We start from the raw sequence: 18,626 nt of genomic DNA, 5'->3' as shown, positions 1-18,626 counted from the left end.
CGACTTCGACTTCAAGATCCCGAGTCCAATAGCTGGAGTACCAAAAATCTATAAAACAGAGGAGCAATGTAACGAGTAAGCAATTTATGCTTAGTAAGTTTGAGCAAGGAATTCCAGCATGCACAAATAATAGCACACATTTAGCTAAACGGAATATTTCATAATACGCAATTTACCGATATCGAACTTGCTTCACAACATTAACAACCCTTATGTACATACAAAATAAACTAACTTGGCCGAAGGCCGGTAGCTCGTTTATCAACTGAGCGAACATTTATTTGTAAGGGCTCGATTAATATTCAACACATACGTAACATATCCCCATATTGGGATGTTTTTCGAGTATTCGCTGGAATTTTACAGCAAGCTCATTCATTACCAAATCACGTACATTCGGGATTTAACCGGATATAGCTCCTCGTTCAAATGCCTTCGGGACATAGCCCGGTTTTAGTAACTCACACAATGCCTTCGGGACATAACCCGGATTTAACAACTCGCACGAATGCCTTCGGGACTTAACCCGGATTTAATAACTCGCACGAATGCCTTCGGGACTTAACCCGGATTTAATAACTCGCACGAATGCCTTCGGGACTTAACCCGGATTTAACAACTCGCACGAATGCCTTCGGGACTTAACCCGGTTTTAATAACTCGCACGAATGCCTTCGGGACTTAACCCGGATTTAATAACTCGCACGAATGCCTTCGGGACTTAACCCGGATTTAGTATCTCGCACAAAGGCCTTCGGATCATAATCCGGATATATTCACTTAGCACAAAGCCTTCGGGACTTAGCCCGGACAGCATTCAATTAATCATGCACATCTAACAATAATTCATAGCCCATTCATATTTCATTTTCGTTTACGAAACTCAAACACAAGGCACATATTGTCCTTGCACATTCGGCTCAATAGCCACACATAGAGCATGATTTAATCACATCGAAATTTAAGCTCTCTTACTCAAGAACTTACCTCGGGTGTTGTCGAACGATCCCGCTAACTATTCGACCACTTTTTCCTTCCCTTTATCGGATTTATTTCCCCTTTGCTCTTGAGCTTAATCAAACAAATAAATTGATTTCATCATTTAGGCATCAAAAGATGAACACAAGGCACTTAGCCCATATTCATACATTAGACATTAAAGTCTCATACATGCAAAAATCATGCATCAACACCACATATTAGCTAATTTCTTGCCCTTGACCGAATATGCATGTCCATTTTTGGGGTCGATTTCAACACTTAATACACACATGTACACACTAGTAAAGCATCCTCCCCCTTTTCATTAATTTAACACATGCATTGCTCATTAACATGCAAAGTTACATTCGGCCTTAGCACACATCTTGCTAGCCGATTCTTCTCCATTTAGCAACCAATGCACATATGTGCTCACACAACAAAAAATGCTAAAAAGGAGGTTCAAGAATCATCAAGCCATCATCACATGCATCATTAACAAGCTTCATATTTTGCATGCAATGGCATTAACACAACCTCCACCTAGGCCGAATCTTAACTCATCCTCATGCCTCATCACCACAACATCAAACATCAACCAAGAATGATTCATCCATGGTCAAGTGCCATTTCCATCACATAGCAAGATTTAGACCATGGGTTAGGTAGAACTCAAGCTAACAACTAAAACATGCATGCCTCTCATGGAACATCATCAAACATACCTTAGCCTAGCTACATGCATGGCCGAATCTCTTCACCTTTCTTCTTCTTTCCTCCTTAAGATTTTTGGCCAAGGATGAACCAAAGGATGAGAAAATTTTTCTTTGTTTTTCTTTCTAGTTTTTGGCAAGCATGAAGATGAGAAAAGGATGAACAAAATCCCCCCCTTTCTCTTGTTTAGCTCACGGCAATGGGGGACAAACACCACACACACATTTTTTTTTCTTTTGTTTTCCATTTCTTTATTACCCATACTCCTTATTTTATTCTTCCACTAACAAAACATGTTTCATGACATGTTTTGCCCATCCTTCCTTGTCATGGCCGGCCACTACTCATTAGGGGGGGAATTTGACATGCAAGTCCCCCCTTTGTCCACATGCACTAGTAGGTCCTCACACATTGACCTATCACATTTTAGAATTTTCTCACATAAGTCCTATTGACTAAATTCACATGAAATCAACCAAATTGAAGCTTGAAATTTTCACACATTCATAATTACATATTCTACACAATAAGTATCACATTCAAACATTTCGGTGACTCGGTTTAGCGGTCCCGAAACCACTTCCCGACTAGGGTCAACTTTGGGCTGTCACAACTCTCCCCCACTTAAGAAATTTTCGTCCCCGAAAATCTTACCGGTAAATAGGTTTGGGTATCGTTCTTTCATCGAGCTCTCGGTCTCCCAAGTAGCTTCCTCGATCCCGAGTTTGAGCCATAACACCTTTACTAGCGGAACTCTTTTGTTTCGCAACTCCTTCACTTCACGAGCTAGGATACGCATCGGTTCTTCTTCATAGCTCATGTCGACTTGAATTTCAACCTCCGATGGGCTAATTATGTGCGATGGATCAGATCGATAGCGTCGAAGCATCGAAACATGAAAGACGTCATGAATCTTTTCAAGCTCCGGGGGTAAAATCAATCTATACGCAACCGGACCAACTCGTTCGGAGATTTCGTACGGCCCAATGAATCTTGGGCTCAACTTGCCCTTACGGCCGAACCTGAGTATCTTTTTCCAAGGTGAAACCTTAAGGAACACTTTGTCTCCCACCTGATACTCGATGTCTTTTCGTTTCAAATCTGCGTACGATTTCTGACGATCCGTGGATACCTTCAGACTTTCACGGATTACCTTTACTTTCTGTTCAGCATCTCTAATCAAATCAACTCCGAAAATTTTGCTTTCACCGAGCTCGGTCCAAAACAATGGTGTACGGCATTTACGACCGTACAAAGCCTCATAAGGTGCCATCTTAATACTTGATTGAAAACTATTGTTGTAAGCGAATTCAATCAAAGGTAAATACCGTTCCCATGAACTACTGAACTCGAGGATGCAACATCTCAACATATCCTCAAGTATCTGAATTATCCGCTCGGATTGACCATCAGTTTGGGGGTGAAAAGCAGTGCTAAAATGCAGCTTAGTACCCAGAGCTTCTTGCAATTTCTTCCAAAGTCGTGAGGTGAATCTCGGATCTCTATCCGACACGATAAAAACAGGTACCCCGTGTAATCTCACAATTTGATAAACGTACAATTCAGCTAGTTTATCCAATGAAAAATCCGTACGTACGGGGATGAAATGAGCCGACTTAGCCAGTCTATCAACAATAACCCATATCGCAACCCTCTTACTTGCTGACAAGGGCAGTCCGGACACAAAGTCCATTGTGACTCGATCCCATTTCCACTCGGGTATCATGATCGGCTGGAGTAATCCTGAAAGCACTTGATGTTCCGCTTTCACTTGTTGACATATTAAACATCTCGAAACAAAGTCAGAGATGTCCCGTTTCATACCATGCCACCAAAATTGACGTTTCAAATCATTGTACATTTTCGTACTCCCCGGGTGAATTGACATTCGGCTACAATGGGCTTCGTTCAGAATCATCGAAATGAGTTCCGAATTCCTTGGAACACACAAACGATTTCTGATCCTCAAACAATCATCATCATCAATTTGAAACTCCGATTCCTCGTTCGGAAAACACTTAGCCCGTTTTGCAACCAATTCATCATCGACTTTCTGAGCTTCACGAATTTGGTGAGTCAATAATGGTTTAGCTTTTAATTCAGCTACTAATACACTGTCTGGTAGAACAGACAAATGCACGTTCATCGCTCGTAAAGCAAACAATGACTTCCGGCTTAAGGCGTCCGCAACCACGTTAGCCTTTCCCGGGTGGTAATCAATGACAAGCTCGTAATCTTTCAACAACTCAAGCCAACGTCTTTGTCGCAGATTCAAGTCTCGTTGAGTCATCAAATATTTGAGACTTTTGTGATCCGAAAATACATGGCACTTCTCACCAAACAGATAATGTCGCCATATTTTTAAAGCAAACACGATGGCAGCTAGTTCGAGATCATGGGTCGGATAATTCCTCTCGTGTGGCTTCAATTGTCTCGACGCATAGGCCACGACTCGACCTTCTTGCATCAATACGCAACCCAACCCAAGTAGGGATGCGTCACTATAAATGACAAACTCTTTACCTGATTCGGGTTGCACCAAAATTGGAGCTTCAGTCAAATGAGTTTTCAGTTGGTTGAAACTTTTCTGACATTTCTCCGTCCACTCGAACTTAACATCCTTTTGAAGTAGCTTCGTCATTGGTGTGGCTATCATCGAGAAACCTTTCACAAATCGTCGGTAATAACCGGCGAGCCCCAAAAAGCTCCGAACTTCAGTAATATTTCTCGGAGATTTCCAGTCAAGTATGGCTGAAATTTTGTTCGGGTCAACTCGAATACCCGACGCGGATACCACATGACCCAAGAAGCTAACCTCTCTTAACCAGAACTCACACTTACTGAACTTAGCATATAACTGCTTATCCCGCAAAATTTGCAGCACTAGCCTCAGATGCTCAGCATGTTCGGTCTCGTCTCTTGAATAGACCAAAATGTCATCAATGAACACCACTATGAACCGATCCAAATACGGCCTGAAGATCCGATTCATCAAATCCATAAATACTGCAGGGGCATTAGTGAGCCCAAACGGCATCACTAAGAATTCGTAGTGACCATATCTCGTTCTGAAGGCAGTTTTAGGAATATCTGAATCTCGGATTCGCAACTGATAATAGCCCGATCTCAAATCTATTTTTGAGAATACTGAGGCTCCCTTCAGTTGGTCGAACAAATCATCGATGCGCGGCAACGGATATTTGTTCTTTATCGTCACTTTATTCAGCTGGCGATAGTCAATGCAAACCTCATGGTTCCGTCCTTCTTTTTCACGAACAATACTGGTGCACCCCAAGGTGAGAAACTTGGTCGAGCGAAACCTCTATCCGTCAGTTCTTGCAACTGAGCTTTCAACTCCTTTAACTCAGTTGGTGCCATACGATACGGAGCTATCGAAATCGGCGTAGTCCCAGGTACAAGCTCAATACCAAACTCTACCTCCCGAACAGGTGGTAAACCCGGTAATTCTTCCGGAAAAACATCCGGGTATTCACAAACCACCGGCACAGATTCGGGTTTCTTTTCTAATTCTTTGTCATCAAGTACATACGCAAGGTATGCTTCGCACCCTTTTCTTACATATTTCTGTGCCAACATTGCTGATATTACAGCTGGCATCCCCTCCAAGTCCGCAGACTCAATTGGGACTACTTCGTTATTTGCGCACCTCAAATCAATAGTCTTGCTCTTGCAATTCACAATCGCATCATGCACGGTCAACCAATCCAAACCAAGGATAACATCAAATTCATCAAACGGCAAAAGCATCAAGTCCGCCGGAAAACAGGAACCTCGAATTTCCAGGGGACAATTCTCACACACTTTGTCGACAAGCACGTAATGACCCAAGGGATTTGACACCCGAATTACAAACTCAGTAGACTCAATAGGTAAAGTCTTACTGGATGCTAAGGTTTCACATATGTAAGAATGAGTAGAATCGGGGTCAATCAAAGCAATTACATTAGTATCAAAGAGAGTGAATGTACCGGTAATAACATCAGGCGAAGAAGCATCCTCGCGGGCACGTATAGCATAAGCTCTAGCAGGCGCACGAGCTTCGGATCTGGTTATATCATCTCTAAATCCTCTCTGACCACCACTAGCATTGCCCGTATTTCTAGATGGTCTACCTCGAGCAGTGGTAGCACCCGGTTTCCCACTCTGATTTTCATTCTGTTCAAACAACCTCGGGCAATCTTTAATGAAGTGGTCAACTGATCCGCACTTGTAACAAGAGCGGTCAGGGAATCTACAACTCCCCGAATGCCATTTACCGCAATATCGACACTTCGTTCTATCTCGACATTCATTCCCAACACTGGCGACCGAAGTGCCTCGTGTACCCACAGGGGGTCGATCACGATCTCGTCTAAAAAGGCCCGAAGTGCCTCTAAACTGGCCCGTATCATCTCGAAATCTCTTCGATGTCTGTTGAAGAGACCTTCCCGAGGATCTTTTACGAAACTCTCCAGTTCCCTCATCAACTCTTTGCTTTTCTTTTCTAAGCTCTTCGGCTTTACAAGCTCGTTCAACAAGTACCATGAACTCTCGTATTTCAAGAACACCAACGAACACTTTTATATCTTCATTCAGCCCATCCTCGAAGCGTTTACACATAATAGCTTCGGACGAAACACATTCCCGAGCGTATTTGCTAAGTCTAACAAATTTTCGCTCGTAATCAGTAACCGACATGGAGCCTTGCTTAAGCTCAAGAAATTCCTTCCGTTTTTGATCAACAAATCTCTGACTGATATACTTTTTCCGAAACTCAGTTTGGAAAAACTCCCAAGTTACTTGCTCTCGGGGCACAATAGAAGTCAGAGTACTCCACCAATAGTAGGCAGAATCACGTAGCAAGGAGATAGCACACTTTAGACATTCATCGGGTGTACAAGATAGCTCATCGAGTACCCGGATAGTGTTGTCCAGCCAAAATTCAGCTTGCTCGGCATCATCGCTATCCATAGCCTTAAATTCAGTAGCCCCATGTTTTCGGATTCTGTCAACTGGGGGCTTATTTGACCTTATTTGGTCAGTTACCGGTGGTATTGTAGGTGCGGGGGTAGTATTTGTCGGGAATGGAGGTTGTGGAACAGCCATATTAGTTCGAATGTATTGGTTGAACCAATCATTCATCACGCTATAAAATGCTTGTCTAGCTTCATCATTCGGATTACTAGCATTAGGTTGAGAGTCTACCGGCACTGCCCCTTGCGCGGGAGCAGGCCCTACACTCTCAAGATCATCAGCTACCTCTCGGTCACGATCGGGATCCATTACTATAAACACATTTACAATTGTCAGAAGTCACCACACTATCAAGTAATCACATAAAATGGCATGTATAGCTAGACCCAACACATTACGGTAGTCCTAGAATCGACTAAACCGTAGCTCTGATACCAATAAAATGTAACACCCCGAACCCGAGACCGACACCGGAGTCGGACACGAGATGTTAACAAACTTTGAAAAAATTTTTTCCAGACACTGCCCAGTCTGAGTACTAGTCGCTTCAAAAATCATATCTTGAGTTTCACAACTCAAAAATCAGTTTTGTGATTTTTCCCTGAAACTAGACTCATGTCCCCCCTATGGATTTTTTTCTAGAATTTTTGGTCGGGCCAATTAGTACAGTTTATTAGTCAAAGTCTCCCAAGTTACAGGGGTCGACTACACTGACCTTTACCCCTTACGACTGGGATATCTCTCCGCACAGAGCTTCAATACTGATGCCGTTTGTTTCTATGGAAACTAGACTCAGAGAGGAATCCATACATATATGGTATGACAACTAATTATCTCTGGTCAATTTATAGTGAATTTCCAAATTCGGAACAGGGAATCCAGAAACTGTTCTGGCCCTGTTCCACAAGAACCCGAATATCTCTTGCTGTACTGTTCCTATTATTGTTTCGTTACTTCCATATGAAAGTAGATTCATCAAGGTTCGATTACAGAATTTATTCACTATTTAATTCCACTCCTACGAATTCTTGTGATTTTTCCAATCCACACCACTGCTACTATCAGCTTCTGTTTTCAAAGTGAACCTTACCTAATTTGGGGTTTCATGGACCAACTAGGGCCTTGTCATACATAAGCCCACATATGATCATACTTAGCCATTCTAGTGGCTGATCATTTGCTCAACACTTCCATTCCAACATAGTTACATCATGAAACCATCTATACATTCATAAATACGAATGGTCTAATGCCATACTCCACTTCTACAAGCCATTTTCGCATGGCTGTACACTTATACATTTCATAAAGTACTCGAAAGACAACAATGGGTAGTCCTATACATGCCATATCAAAATTCAACCAAAATAGTACCCAAAAGAGCCTTTGATAGTGTGGCGACTTCGACTTCAAGATCCCGAGTCCAATAGCTGGAGTACCAAAAATCTATAAAACAGAGGAGCAATGTAACGAGTAAGCAATTTATGCTTAGTAAGTTTGAGCAAGGAATTCCAGCATGCACAAATAATAGCACACATTTAGCTAAACGGAATATTTCATAATACGCAATTTACCGATATCGAACTTGCTTCACAACATTAACAACCCTTATGTACATACAAAATAAACTAACTTGGCCGAAGGCCGGTAGCTCGTTTATCAACTGAGCGAACATTTATTTGTAAGGGCTCGATTAATATTCAACACATACGTAACATATCCCCATATTGGGATGTTTTTCGAGTATTCGCTGGAATTTTACAGCAAGCTCATTCATTACCAAATCACGTACATTCGGGATTTAACCGGATATAGCTCCTCGTTCAAATACCTTCGGGACATAGCCCGGTTTTAGTAACTCACACAATGCCTTCGGGACATAACCCGGATTTAACAACTCGCACGAATGCCTTCGGGACTTAACCCGGATTTAATAACTCGCACGAATGCCTTCGGGACTTAACCCGGATTTAATAACTCGCACGAATGCCTTCGGGACTTAACCCGGATTTAACAACTCGCACGAATGCCTTCGGGACTTAACCCGGTTTTAATAACTCGCACGAATGCCTTCGGGACTTAACCCGGATTTAATAACTCGCACGAATGCCTTCGGGACTTAACCCGGATTTAGTATCTCGCACAAAGGCCTTCGGATCATAATCCGGATATATTCACTTAGCACAAAGCCTTCGGGACTTAGCCCGGACAGCATTCAATTAATCATGCACATCTAACAATAATTCATAGCCCATTCATATTTCATTTTCGTTTACGAAACTCAAACACAAGGCACATATTGTCCTTGCACATTCGCTCAATAGCCACACATAGAGCATGATTTAATCACATCGAAATTTAAGCTCTCTTACTCAAGAACTTACCTCGGGTGTTGTCGAACGATCCCGCTAACTATTCGACCACTTTTTCCTTCCCTTTATCGGATTTATTTCCCCTTTGCTCTTGAGCTTAATCAAACAAATAAATTGATTTCATCATTTAGGCATCAAAAGATGAACACAAGGCACTTAGCCCATATTCATACATTAGACATTAAAGTCTCATACATGCAAAAATCATGCATCAACACCACATATTAGCTAATTTCTTGCCCTTGACCGAATATGCATGTCCATTTTTGGGGTCGATTTCAACACTTAATACACACATGTACACACTAGTAAAGCATCCTCCCCCTTTTCATTAATTTAACACATGCATTGCTCATTAACATGCAAAGTTACATTCGGCCTTAGCACACATCTTGCTAGCCGATTCTTCTCCATTTAGCAACCAATGCACATATGTGCTCACACAACAAAAAATGCTAAAAAGGAGGTTCAAGAATCATCAAGCCATCATCACATGCATCATTAACAAGCTTCATATTTTGCATGCAATGGCATTAACACAACCTCCACCTAGGCCGAATCTTAACTCATCCTCATGCCTCATCACCACAACATCAAACATCAACCAAGAATGATTCATCCATGGTCAAGTGCCATTTCCATCACATAGCAAGATTTAGACCATGGGTTAGGTAGAACTCAAGCTAACAACTAAAACATGCATGCCTCTCATGGAACATCATCAAACATACCTTAGCCTAGCTACATGCATGGCCGAATCTCTTCACCTTTCTTCTTCTTTCCTCCTTAAGATTTTTGGCCAAGGATGAACCAAAGGATGAGAAAATTTTTCTTTGTTTTTCTTTCTAGTTTTTGGCAAGCATGAAGATGAGAAAAGGATGAACAAAATCCCCCCCCTTTCTCTTGTTTAGCTCACGGCAATGGGGGGACAAACACCACACACACATTTTTTTTTTCTTTTGTTTTCCATTTCTTTATTACCCATACTCCTTATTTTATTCTTCCACTAACAAAACATGTTTCATGACATGTTTTGCCCATCCTTCCTTGTCATGGCCGGCCACTACTCATTAGGGGGGGAATTTGACATGCAAGTCCCCCTTTGTCCACATGCACTAGTAGGTCCTCACACATTGACCTATCACATTTTAGAATTTTCTCACATAAGTCCTATTGACTAAATTCACATGAAATCAACCAAATTGAAGCTTGAAATTTTCACACATTCATAATTACATATTCTACACAATAAGTATCACATTCAAACATTTCGGTGACTCGGTTTAGCGGTCCCGAAACCACTTCCCGACTAGGGTCAACTTTGGGCTGTCACAGGAACCACAAATCTAAAGTCAAAATATTTATTTTATTATTATTTTAATGTTTACAACATGATTGAATGATTGTGTGAAAATTTTGTTAAGAAATTTTATTATTTAATTTGTTAATTTAAGAAAAAAGACTAAATCACGTAAAGTGCAAAAGTAGTGTCCTATTAGCTAAAGGTGTCAAATAGATATAGAACCTTAAATTAAAGGTCCTTATGTGGTAATCAACCCATTTGAAAGTTAGTGGATGATAGTGGCATGAAATTTGGTGTAATTATTAATTGTTTTAAAGGTTAAATGAGTAAATTAGTTAATAAGATTAATTAAAACAAAACAAAATTCAATATTTTGTCCATCTTTCTTACAATTGCTGAAAATTAAAGATAGGAGAACCATTTTAGGGTTTAAAGCATTCGACAACTTCAAGCTTGAATTGGTGAGTGATTTTGACTAAATTTTTAATGATTTCTATGTTTTTGTGATCGTTGCAACTAGTATTAGTTAGCCCAGAGATTATTTTGCAAAACTATTAAAGATTTTGAATGATGTCATTGATGAATAAATGTGTATTTTGAAGTTTCTTGATAGATTATGAATGTTTGTTGATAGATAGACAAGTTTTCTTAAGTGATTTTTAGTGAAAATGCAAAATAGGGATTAAATTGAGAAATGTTGGAACTTTGTGGTTAAAATGTAAAAAAATGAAAAATATAGGCTGCTAGGGGTATAATGGTAATCCAACTAGCATGGGTTATTCTTGAATTTCATGAATTTGTGATTTTGTGTAATAAGGACTAAATTGTAAAAATGTGAAAGTTTAGGGGCTTGATAAATCGTAATTTATACATATTTTTATCCCATGCTTAGCACATTTATGGATGGTTTCTCCTTAGATTTGGTGAATTCGATACTCCTAATTCTTTAATTTCATGTTTTATACTTAGGTGAGCATAAGAGAGTAAAAAGAACGAGAAACGGGGCCGAAAACAGAGAAAATGGACCCACATGGGAAATCAACACGGCCTGGACTTCCTCACACGGGCGTGTCACACAGCCGTGTCCATTTGGTAGGATCAAAGAATGACTTACATGGGTAGACTACACGCCCGTGCCTATTCAACGGCCTTGACCACGGGCTAGAGCAATCGCACACGGGCGTGTCCCTGCTGAGCCCAAGTATAGTCGTATTGGGAAAAGGCCACTTTTGAGGGCTCTTAGGCATTCTAAAGCCTATTTAAACACCTAAGAAGGCACTTAGAAGACACACACGGAGTAGGAGGCAAGGAATTACTCAAAGGAAGCCGATTGATCCATCTCAGAAGCTGGATTCATCGTCAAGACTGAAGATCTCCCTTCAATTTCCATTCAGGGGTTTTGGGTTTTCTTTATGTTTTGTTATCTTTATTCTTTTGAGATGTTTCCTTTCATAAGTATGAACTAAACCCCCTAAATACCTAAGGGGAATGAAACCTAAGATGGATCTTGTTATTATTATCTGAATTGTATGATAAAAATTTGACTTGTTCTTAATTATGTGTTCTTAATTCTTGTTTTAATATTCCAGGATATTGATTCAAGTTAATGCTCTTATTCAGAGGAGGAAAAGACCCTGTCTAAGAGTAAATTCATCGTAATTAAGCGGAGTTGATTGCACGCCTAGAGATGGGGTGACAAGATTTTACCGGATTAGGGTGAAACCTAATAAGGAGATCCATAGATCGAGTTAATGCAACACTAGGGCGTTAATTAGAAAGAGATTTCAATTAATCAACCTAAGGTTAGATGTTATTAGTCTCGAGAGAGATAATAGTATAACTTAGGGATTTCTACGGATCAAGTCAAATGAATAAATCATCTGATTCAGAGTCAAATAGCAAGTGAAGTCTAGGTGGATTTTTCCTTGGGTATTGTCTTAATAAATCGAATTTTCCCAAAAGTTTTTCCCCAATTTCTCTTTGTGCATCCTTAGTTTAGTTAATTAGTTTAGATAAACAAACCCCTTAATTTTTAGGCTAGATAATAAAAAGGAAGTAATTACTAGTACTATTGGTTCCTTTGGGTTCGACAATCCGGTCTTGCTAAAGCTATACTACTGTTCGATAGGTACGCTTGCCTTCATCGTGATAATAGTTATTTTCAAGAACGATTAATTATAAATCTTTAAAACCTGTCACGAATATCACGTATCAAGTTTTTGGCGCCGTTACCGGGGACCTAAGATATTAGGAACACTCGATTTTTATTACTTTAGCCATTTTACTTTATTTGCAATTTAAATTTTTATTTTCTTTTCTAATTTTTCTTTTATTCGTTCCTGGTAGGTTTTTATAGTGTATGACTAGAAGAAACCGGTCGGGACCATTACTATTTGATAGTGAGATCGATCGCACAGTTCACAGAAACCGAAGAGAAATAAGGCGAAGTTTCAGATGTACAGAGGAAGAGTAAGAGGATGATATTTCAACCACAACCGAGGAGATGGCTGAAAACCAAGAAAATCTGCTACCTCCTGTGATTGCTGCTAATCAGAATCTTGCTCCATGTCCTATGTTTGATTATGCTAAACCTTCTTTAGCAGGAATTGAATCGGGCATAGCTAGGCCTGCTCTTGCTGTAAATAATTTTGAACTGAAACCTAACACCATTCAAATGATCCAATAGTTTGTTCAGTTTGCAGGACAAGGATCCCAATGCTCACTTGGTGAATTTCTTAGAGTTTTGCGACACTTTTAAAATCAATGGCATTTCTGTTGATGCCATTCGCCTTCGATTGTTACCCTTTCGTTGAGGAATAAGGCTAAATAGTGGTTGAACTCGTTACCACGAGGGTCAATCACTACTTGGGAACAAATTACCAAAAAGTTTTTATTAAAAATTTTTTTGCTGGCTAAAATGGCTAAATTACGTAATGATATCTCTTCATTTGTGCAGATGGATTTAGAAACACTCTACGATGCATGGGAGTGATACAAGGACCTTTTGTGAAGGTGCCCTCACCATGGGTTACCACTCTGGCTACAGGTTCAAACGTTTCACAATGTCCTGAATCCTTCGGCTCGACAGATGATTGATGCAACCGCTGGCGGAACTATCAATAATAAGGCACCTAAGGATGCTTATGAATTTATAGAAGAGATGTCATTGAATAATTATTAATGGCAAGTCATAAGGACAAAACCAACGAAAACAACCGGCGCTTTTAACATCGATTCGGTCACCATGCTCTCTAACCAGGTAGAACTTTTGAATAGAAAAATTGACGATTTTCTTGGTTCTTTACAGGTTCACCCAGTAATGCAGTGCGAAGCAAGTGGAGGTGGATCAAGCAATTCAAAATACCCACCCTATGGCTACAACATGGAGAACGAGTAATTAAATTACATGGGTAATAATCCTTGATCTCAAAATAATCCTTATAGTAACACTTACAATTCAGGTTGGAGGAATCACCCAAATTTTTTATGGGGAGGCCAAGGAAATCAGAGACCACCACCACCTCTAGGCTTCCAACAACAACCTTACCAGCAAGAGGAAAAGCTGAACCTTAAGGAGATGCAAACAAAATTCATCTCAGTGTCAGAAAATCATTTCTAGAATACCGAGACAGCGGTTAAAAATCAACAAGCATCGATCCAAAGGCTCGAAACTCAGATAGGTCAGCTCGCTAAATTGATATCTGAACAACGACAAGGTAGCTTGCCGAGTAACACTGAATCTAACCCAAGGTAGCAACTCAATGCAATTACCATTCAAGATAAGGACGGGTTAGTTACACCTGAACCAGAACCGAGGCAAGAAACTGTGGTAAGTAAAGGTAAAGGTGGGGTGGACCACAATAATCAAAAATCGGTAAGTAAAGAGTACAAACCTCGTGTGCCATACCCCAACGCGATAAGGAAAGATTAGACAGATGAACAATTCGGTAAATTCCTTAAATTATTAAAGAAGTTACATATTAACTTACTATTTATTGAAGCTCTTTCGCAGATGCCAAACGCAGTCAAATTCTTAAAGGAGCTTTTAACAAATAAGCGGAAGTTGGATGAGGCATCACATGTGGAGCTAAATGTAGTTTGCTCAGCCATACTACAAAATAAGCTGGCCAACAAATTAAAAGATCCAGGGAGTTTTACGATTCCCTGTTTAATTGGTAGCCTAGATGTTAATAATCCTTTGGCTGATTTAGGGGCTAGTATCAATGTTATGCCTTACAAAATGTTTAAGCAACTAGGTCTTGGGAAACCCAAACAAACTAAGATAAGTGTTCAATTAGCCGATAAAACAATTAGGTTTCCTAGGGAGATTATTGAAGATGTACTCGTTAAAATTGACAAATTTATATTCCCAATTGATTTCGTTGTTCTAGACATAGAGGATGATAGTAACTTTACTTTAATTTTAGGGAGGCTCTTTTTAGCAACTGCTAGAACAATAATTGATGTTGGCACAAGTGAACTCACACTTCGTGTGGTAGACGAAACAATCACCCTTCAAGCTCGTAATACGAGTAACACATCAAAAATTGAAGGTGGTTGTATAAATCATTCCACTAAAACTGACTCTGTGGTGTAACCTACTTTGTAGGAAATAAGTTCGAAGAACCTACATGAGTCATGTTCAAGCAACAACAAAAGACCTATCTATGAAGAACGAAGGCTACAAATCGAGGAACTAGATAAATGGCGGACACATAAATCGAAGACACACAATAAATCAAAACCACGTCATGACGAGCTCAATTTCGCACCAAATCAACTTAAGGTTGGAGACAAAGTGTTATTAGACACAGCAAACCCTCGTATTACCACTTCTGAACCGAATGAAAAATCCCTCTTACGGTACTTAGCATTTTTCCATACAGTATAGTCGAGGTAATTCATACCAAATTTGGCACGTTCAAGGTAAATAGTACTCGTCTTAAACCTTATGTTGATAAAATTGATAGTAGGGATGAGGAGTGTAAACTCCTCGAACCACCATGACCACGCAAAAAGAGAGGTAAGTCGAGCTTAGACTATAAATAAGCGCTTCTCGAGAGGCAACCTGAGCACAAAAAGTATTGATTTCTTTAAAAATTTAGTTTTTAACATCTATTCACTAATTGAGTCCTTGAAACACAGGTTTTCTAACCCACACGACCTAGCACACGGGCGTCCTTTGGGCCGTGCTCATACCACAAGAGGAGACACGGCCTTGTGATACGACCGTGTGGAAACAGGGAAAAATTTTTCCTTAATACGGGATGCGATAAGTGGCCATGGCCATGCGTTGTGGCCGTGGGCGAGTCTGTCAAACCAACACTGGCGTGCGACACGCCCATTTCTATAAACCCTGGTTGAAACTGAGAATTTAGCACGGGCGTGCCACCCGTGTTCAAGACTGATAAAACAACACGGGCATGCACATTGGAACACGGGTGTGGGAGAAGCAAACGAAATAGGACACGGTCATGCGATACGGCCGTGTGTACCAACAAGCCCAAAGAGCACGAGCGTGTGTGAGTCTTAAACGCGCCCAAATTTAAAAAAATTACTAAATGCACGGGAAAAAATTAGGCACGGCCGTGTGCCCCAAAATCTATATAAACCCTTCACTATTCATTATCCCCTTCCCCAAAATCCCTAACCCTAGCCGCTGCAACTTCACAAGCCCTACTTGCCACGCCCGTGCGTCGACTACAACACCACTTTCGACGATCCAAAGCTCCTCCCTCTTGCGTTTGTTCATTTTTTCCCTTTATTTTCTTCATTCTTTTACTTATTTCATGATATTTTGTTTTCTTTTGAGAAAATAATCATAGTTGTCAAGATAAAAATTTTCCATGTTAGTCAATACATTTTGCTACATTCATCTATTTTTCTTGTTGCCATAGATTTCATGCTTACCCACATGCATTCATTCACTAGATATTTCCGTTAACATTACTCTTGTAGTCCTTTTCATAGTAATGACGTAATTTATCTGATTGGGTTTATTTTTTTAGCATAATTTTTCTTTCGTACTTGACTTCTAGGAAATATCTCTATTAGTTTTACCATGCATATTTTTCCATGCTATTATTGGGGAGTAATTTTATTTTTATTTTCCACTGCAGGTATACTATGTCAACCTCACGTGGCAAGAAGACCGCCATCCCCGCTTTGAAGAAAAGGAAAGGAGTAACGTCCTCCTCGGGTCCTACCGCTGAGATCTGTCACCCTTTCCACCAGTTTCTCTTGGGACCCTAGTAGGAACTATTTCAGATATTACAGGCCTGACCCTTAGGTGTGGGTCGCTGCATTGACTGGGCCGCACTCGAACAAATTCAGATGGCTGACGCAGTCCGAGCCCTCCTGACGACTGAACCATTGGGGCTCTTCTTTGAGATCATCGAGCCGACATAGCTCGAGCTCACGATAGAACTCTGCTCGATACCTTCCATCTTCAAGTCGTTATGACAAACTTCGACGATCCTGGAACGGTCCAGTTCTGCCTTGATGGTCTAGTGCGACAGTTGAGCGTACTGGATTTTAGAATTGCACTAGGGCTGTACACAGAGGAGTTCATGGATGACAACGAACTCGACACCCTCCATTGCCACATCCACTACTCTCCTTCAAAGTGCTGGAAGGACCTCATCCCTGCCTCAGCCACCTATGATCCCAGCAGCTCTAAGGCGTCGACCCTCGCCTTGTCCCTGTGATACCTACATGCCATCTTGGCCCACACTCTGACAGGACAGCAAGAGAGCACTAGCGTCGTCAACACTCACGATGTCTATTTCTTGTGAAGTATGGCGAACGGGCACGTCTTCGACCCTGCCTACTTCATTGCCCTCGCCATCCACCATCAGACGGAGTGATATAGGAGAGGAGTTATCTTTATCAGGCCCTATGTAACTTGATTGGCTCAGCACTTTGGGCTCCTCAACACAGTGGCACAATCATCCTCTCTCACTCTCATCGGCCAGATGTCCCTTCTGGGCATTTCGAGCATTCTACATATGAGGATGATCAAGAAATGACGTGGCACCTACCCTCTTCAATACCGCCTCGTCCAGTCCATCAAGGAGGAGGACCTAGAGGACATTACTGATGATGTCCCTCCATGTCATGAGGACACACCGTCTCAGCCACCACCAACATATCGTCCAGTTCATGCGGCGGCTTCATACTCTGACATCTCTGAGCGCCTTACTCAATTTGAGTAGCAGTGTTTTTAGCATTTTGATCACATTGATGCTACTCTTCGTCAGATTTGTCAGCACCTTCACATCTCATCGCCACCACCACCTCGCGAACCATCTGGCGATGACGATGTTTAAAAACTTTTTATTTATTATTTTTATTTTCACTTTTATCTTTATTTATCTCATTTAAGTACTTTTTATTTTATTTTCATTTAATGTTATTTTAATTTTAATTTTTATAATTTTTATTAAATAATTTATAATTCAGCTATTTCATTAGGAGTAATTATGCTTCTTTATATTTCCTAAGGAGTTCTTGATTTTATAACAGTTATAAAGAGCTCCAAAGCTCATCATCAAATAGGAACTAAAAACTTCACTGTCAAAGGTTCTCTACGACTGCCATGTCCTGCTCGACCACGACCATAGCTACTACTAGATATAATATTCTTTTAGCCCAGGACTTATGGGCTAATGAACCTCTACCACCACTGGAGTATCCTCTTCCACTCTCATCATTGCCTTGGCCGATTATTCTCCATAACTCCAATTCAAGGAGTTCATTCATCATTCAGGAAGTTTCACTTCTCTTCCTATCTTATGATTATATATCTATATTTTTCAATATATCCATATTTGTACATGTACATTGAGGGTAATGTACATCTTAAGTGTGGGGGGTCTTTTATATCATCATTAGAAATCTCTGAATTTTGTCTTATTCTCACGTGAATCACTCATACCACTATTAGAATGAATTTTAATTAATTTATGATTTTTATTGATATGTCTTGAATTAAAACATAAGCATTTATGCATCGATTGTTTAAACTTTAAGACATTAGGGAATCAAGCATGATAAGTTGATTTTTGAAGAATTAAAAACTTTTAGGTTGTTTCCCTAAGTTTAGGTATTATATTGAGTTGAAATTCATAAGTTTAAACATCAAAAAGCCATAATTTTTGTGAGATCTTGAGCCTTTAGAGCATATTTTATTTCTTTCATGCTCACTTTTATTATGAGTGCGTCAGTATTGATTTGTTATTCTAGAAATTGCTTGATTATGCATGTCAAGACCACACCATTTG

At 40.3% G+C, this 18,626-nt stretch overlaps 1 non-coding gene across 1 annotated transcript; it reads right to left on the bottom strand.

Moving 5' to 3' along the window:
* Window positions 1-13,267: 13,267 nt before the first annotated feature.
* On the bottom strand, window positions 13,268-13,374 carry LOC121217461 (small nucleolar RNA R71). The gene has a single exon (XR_005913548.1). It is a non-coding gene; the product is annotated as a small nucleolar RNA R71 (small nucleolar RNA).
* Window positions 13,375-18,626: the final 5,252 nt, after the last annotated feature.

The sequence above is a fragment of the Gossypium hirsutum genome, chromosome A02 (genome assembly GCF_007990345.1).
Source record: "Gossypium hirsutum isolate 1008001.06 chromosome A02, Gossypium_hirsutum_v2.1, whole genome shotgun sequence".
NCBI lineage: Eukaryota > Viridiplantae > Streptophyta > Magnoliopsida > Malvales > Malvaceae > Gossypium > Gossypium hirsutum.
This window is presented reverse-complemented; position numbering and strand designations above follow the sequence as displayed.